Source organism: Pagrus pagrus, assembly GCF_965226575.1.
Source record: "Pagrus pagrus genome assembly, chromosome: 13".
Classification (NCBI taxonomy): Eukaryota; Metazoa; Chordata; class Actinopteri; order Spariformes; family Sparidae; genus Pagrus; species Pagrus pagrus.
In genome coordinates, this window is record NC_140197.1 from 2,485,683 (window position 1) to 2,491,937 (window position 6,255).

Consider the following 6,255-nt stretch of genomic DNA (forward strand, 5'->3'; position numbering starts at 1 on the left):
ACACCACATGGCACCCCGATTGCATCAATCCATACAGGTTCAAATGCAGAGGGAGTGTCAGACAATTCTCTTTTCTGTCTACGACCATGTGTGTGCTTGTTAAGTGTAGGGAGGAGTTCAACTCCAAAAGCCGTAAAAGGTAAGATAACATTGACTAGCGTACACTCACCATCCCAGTCAGCTGGCAGCCGAGCTCTAAGCTTCCTATCCCCGCACAGCCACCATATGTCAGTCACACCTGTGGATTGGTTTAGGAACAGATCACTTTTCAGGTTACCATTGTTTTCTGTTACATTGGTTCTGTCTAGACACCAGTCTGCAGGGAACTTTTTCATTTTTCTCCCCGCATCACTTGTCCTGGTGAAGCAGGAATAATTTGCAGCATAGCTAGTCACATGCTCAGGCACACTATTTCCTGCTCGTGTCAACAAGGCTGCCATGTTCCTACACATTGTAGTAGTAGGGGTGTATTTTTTGTCAAACATCTTCAACACACATACCAACCCCTCTTTACTGGAATTAGTAGTTATCCTAAACGGTGCTGTAGTCATTGCAGGGCGAGCGGCTGCACATGCAATACAGTTAGACATATTTAGACTCTGGGCTGTGTACCTCATCCATGATAGCCACAAATTCTGACCAATGTCTCCAGTTTCTATAGCAAAGACATCATCAATAGTCAGGTTAGTCAAAAATCTTACTCCTCTGTTCTCAGCATGGGGCACAGGGGTCGTACTCTCAGTTGGAGCCTGTGCTACATTCTGTACACTCCCTTTAGCTCGCTTCCCTTTCACTACAATGGAAAATATATGGAGAGGATCTTTTCCCCCAATACTGGCCCGAATACAGTGGGGCAAAAAAGTATTTAGTCAGCCACCAATTGTGCAAGTTCTCCCACTTAAAAAGATGAGAGAGGCCTGTAATTTTCATCATAGGTACACTTCAACTATGAGAGACAGAATGGGGGAAAAGAATCCAGGAAATCACATTGTAGAATTTTTCATGAATTAATTGGTAAATTCCTTGGTAAAATAAGTATTTGGTCACCTACAAACAAGCAAGATTTCTGGCTCTCACAGACCTGTAACTTCTTTAAGAGGCTCCTCTGTCCTCCACTCGTTACCTGTATTAATGGCACATGTTTGAACTCGTTATCAGTATAAAAGACACCTGTCCACAACCTCAAACAGTCACACTCCAAACTCCACTATGGCCAAGACCAAAGAGCTGTCAAAGGACACCAGAAACAAAATTGTAGACCTGCACCAGGCTGGGAAGACTGAATCTGCAATAGGTGAGCAGCTTGGTGTGAAGAAATCAACTGTGGGAGCAATTATTAGAAAATGGAAGACATACAAGACCACTGATAATCTCCCTCGATCTGGGGCTCCACACAAGATCTCACCCCGTGGGGTCAAAATGATCACAAGAACGGTGAGCAAAAATCCCAGAACCACACGGGAGGACCTAGTGAATGACCTGCAGAGAGCTGGGACCAAAGTAACCAAGGCCACCATCAGTAACACACTACGCCGCCAGGGACTCAAATCCTGCAGTGCCAGGCGTGTCCCCCTGCTCAAGCCAGTACATGTCCAGGCCCGTCTGAAGTTTGCTATAGAGCATTTGGATGATCCAGAAGAGGATTGGGAGAATGTCAGATGAAACCAAAATAGAACTTTTTGGTAAAAACTCAACTTGTCGTGTTTGGAGGAGAAAGAATGCTGAGTTGCATCCAAAGAACACCATACCTACTGTGAAGCATGGGGGTGGAAATATCATGCTTTGGGGCTGTTTTTCTGCAAAGGGACCAGGACAACTGATCCGTGTAAAGGAAAGAATGAATGGGGCCATGTATCGTGAGATTTTGAGTGAAAACCTCCTTCCATCAGCAAGGGCATTGAAGATGAAATGTGGCTGGGTCTTTCAGCATGACAATGATCCCAAACACACCGCCCAGGCAACGAAGGAGTGGCTTCGTAAGAAGCATTTCAAGGTCCTGGAGTGGCCTAGCCAGTCTCCAGATCGCAACCCCATAGAAGATCTTTGGAGAGAGTTGAAAGTCTGTGTTGCCCAGCGACAGCCCCAAAACATCACTGCTCTAGAGATCTGCATGGAGGAATGGGCCAAAATACCAGCAACAGTGTGTGAAAACCTTGTGAAGACTTACAGAAAATGTTTGACCTCTGTCATTGCCAACAAAGGGTATATAACAAAGTATTGAGATGAACTTTTGTTATTGACCAAATACTTATTTTCCACCATAATTTGCAAATAAATTCTTTAAAAATCAGACAATGTGATTTGCTGATTTTTTTTTTCTCATTCTGTCTCTCATAGTTGAGGTACAGTATACCTATTATGAAAATTACAGGCCTCTCTCATCTTTTTAAGTGGGAGAACTTGCACAATTGGTGGCTGACTAAATACTTTTTTGCCCCACTGTATAGTAGACACCAGTGTCAGAACTCCGAGGATTTGTCACTGTCACTGTCACTTGATTGCATTTCCTGTTATCATTTTTGCCTGTATAAGGGCATGCAGTTCCGCTCCGGACAATTTTAAATCTGCTTCTCTGTCTGTGTGCTGCATTAACCCATCACTGTCACTGCTTGCTATTACCCCAGCCCAGTTACATGGTGGAGGTACAAATGTATTTAGGCGCAGTGCTGTAGTAGTCAGGTGTGTGGATTCCCAATTTAGTTCCATCTTCCCCTAGTGCATCTAACCAGTCAAACTGGAATGATGAAGTTCTCCCTTCAGTTAACACTACCTGAATGCCTGACGCGTTTCTTTTCTTTTCTTTTCTTTTCTAATAGGCGCACTGCTAGTTGCTGTTAGCAACATTTGCAGACAAAGCAGGAGTCCTATCAGTCTCATGTCTAAACAGTGCAAGTGTGTTCTCTGTTTCTTCACTGGTTTGAGACAGACAGATCTCTATACGATCTGCCTCCCTTTGTAGCCAGACTTCCACTCACACCTTCAACCTGTGACTGATACTTCCACCTTACTCTGATAGCACGTGTTGCTTTTTACAGTGTGTGTGTTATGTATCCACATCTGTCTTTCTTTAATTTTTTACAGCAGTGGGTGTAGTTAGCAGTACCTGATATGGACCTTACCACTTAGGACTCATCCAGTTTTTCTTCTTGATTACCTTCACAAAGACCCAGTCTCCAGGTTTCAATGGCGGTACCTGTTCTGAGGTTTCTAGTTCTGGAATGAGATTAGCTTCTGTTACTTCTTTACTTTTTAGCATTTTTCTCATGTGTTATCCTCTGCTTGATCTGTTGGTGTCTTATGGAACACTAGATCAGGGATTACACATCTTCTGCCAAAAATTACTTCAAAAGGAGTTAGACCCTGTGCTGTGGGTATGATTCTCATTTGGTACAATACTAGTGGCAAACAGTAAATCCAGTTTTTCTCTGTTTCCATCATCATCTTCCTCAATTTACTTGACTTTATTATACCGTTATGTCTTTCCACCAACCCTGCACTCTGTGGGTGAAAGGCACAGTGTTTTTTTTTATCTTTATTTGCAAGTTTTCTCCTATAATTTGCACTGTCCTGTTCACAAAATGAGCTCCATTGTCACTATATATTGTTTCAGGAATGCCAAATCGCGGTATGACTTCTCTGCATAAGGCTTTTGCAACTGTCAAAGCATCGGGACTCACACATAGGAATGCTTCAACCCATTTAAAAAAAGCATCGATTATTACTAGGCAATATTTCTTCCCTTCACATTTGTTTAGTTCAATGAAATCCATGTGTATAACTTGGAATGGGTGTTCAGGCGCAGGAAACTTTCTCCTGGTCTGTCTGATATTGCCCTGCGGGTTATATTTAGCACATATTTGGCATGCCAAACAAAATTTTTTTAGAGTAGTTTGTATATCCTGGTACATTATATACTCTATTATCTGTACCATCCCTCCTGTTGAGACATGGCTTGACCCATGACTCAATATTGCTGCCCATCTAAACAGAGAGCGTGGTAGGAATGGTTTCCCTTCAGGTCACAACATGAGATCTTCATCTGTATGTATGCCTATTTTTGTCCACACTGATTTCTCAGAATCAGGTGTGGTCATTTGCATATCGCAGAGAAGAGTAACATCAAATTCCTTTTCTGCAACAAAAGTACGTGCTTCATCTACATAGACATTAAAACAAAACATTAAAACAAGTTAAGAAATAGGAAAGTAGGCTAAAATAGAATAGATTTCCTACGCCAGCTTCCTGGTTTTTGCTGGATTTACCTCCCATTGTTCTACTTGTCACTCATCCCAGTGCACTTAATATTTATCCTCAAGACCCGGTCGTCACCGTGAATTCAGTTTGTTTATGCTACAAATTCTGAAAAAGCAGCCAACCAGTGGTGATAACCTTAAGAGACCCCTTGTCTCCACTTGGTTCCACTCGGCCCTGAGTTGGCCCCCAATCCAGCGGTAAAACAGCTTAATAGGAGAAAAATACCTTTTCTTCCTGTTAGCTCCGGCGTTCCCAGAACCCGGTATTACTCTGCCCTGAATTGGTCTGAGTCGCCCAACTATCACAATGATCAACAGAAATCCAGCAAAAATTACTATTCACAATAACAGAAAACAAAAGTCACAGAGAAAATAAAAGTTACAGCGCAGTTCAAAGCCTTAAAATTGCTTCAGTGAAATACAAAATAGAATAGGTTTCTGGATCTGTAAACAACACAGGTTTTGACAAGTGTTCCATGTAAGAGCTACCATTAGCTGCTTCGACAAAAATGTTCTGTCTTAAAGGCTTCAAAAATGGAGCACAACTTGGCCTGATAACTGTTTATGATGCTCCTGTGTCACACAAGAAGCTGATCATTCTTCCCGCTACATTTAATACAACCTCTGGCTTGCTCTCTAAACATGCAAATGCTGTATCTAATCTTAACACTTCCTCTTCTTCACTTCTCTCTTCTATTCTCATAGCCTGCTCTTGGCTTTGACCAGGGTCAGGGGTTCCGACCGCGGATAGTCATGCTTGATTTTGCGGTCCTAATCTACCTTTCCTTTCAGGGCAATCTCGTGCCCAGTGTCCTGACATCCCACATACATAACAAATATTCCTGTCTCTTGGCCTATGTACTCGGCCTCTGAATCCTCCTCTGTAACCCCCTTTCCCTCTATAGTTATATCCTTCTCTGCTCTCGTTTGTGTAATACACTGTTTCGTCTTCTACCACTAATGTATGTGTATTTTTATTTTTATTTTTTTCTTTCTTCTTATTCTGTGCCTGTCTTTCATCGTGTATGGCATAATCCTCATACTCTCTAATCCTCTACATATACTCTAGTTTCCTTTTCTTGTTGCTGTTTTTTCTTGTGTGATGAATATGATATGATTATTCCTCTTAACTGTTTTTCCTGTTTCCCACAATTGTGATGATGAAATTTCTGGAGAGCCGTTCATCTCCAGGAAGGATGCCCACTCTCATTTGATTAGTGAGCTGACTTCTATTGAAGCGCCATCTTGTGGGAGACTTGACATTGAGTTTTTATTGATAAGTATCAGTTTATTCTTTGTAAGTGGTTTTAGTGGCAGTAGACTTGTGTTGCAGTTCTCTGTATCATCCACCTTCATCAAGGGGGGCTCCCTGTCATGTGCATGTTGGCTACTCATCACCAACAAGGCAAAGGAACCCCAGCACAGTCAAGTGCACTTTCCAAAGAGCACTACAGGGTCCACTGAATGTCAGGATAACAAAAAAAGAAAAGCAATTTACAGACAGTAATTAAGGACTGTTTATCTTACTATGTGTGAAAACAGAGCAGACATCTTCTAATTTTTTTTCATCAAAGTTTCTTTATTGTAGAATAATGATCATTAGATTTGTGAAATTATTATGTTTTTGTTCATTGCTCGGCAGTGAACATTGATAACAAAAGCAGATGACATTCTCAATATCAAGGTTTTAATCACACTAAGGTAATGTTCAGTGAAAGGAATAGAAAGCAGGAGGTGGCTTGAAACGTTAACTACAACAGTGTGCTTTGGAAATTGGTCAGGAAAAGAAATGTGCATTCTTGGACAGATTTCTAAGTGAACTTCACTGGTAGAGCGGAAACAGGAGTGTGACCCTTAATATTTAAAACAAGGAGAAAAAAGTCGGATACGTTATACGGGCCGAGGTTGTGGTTTAGGGGAGTAACTGGAAAAAGAGAGGACCGGGCAACAACGTACACATCTGGAAATAATTAAGGAGAGAGAGAGAGAGAGAGAGAGAGAG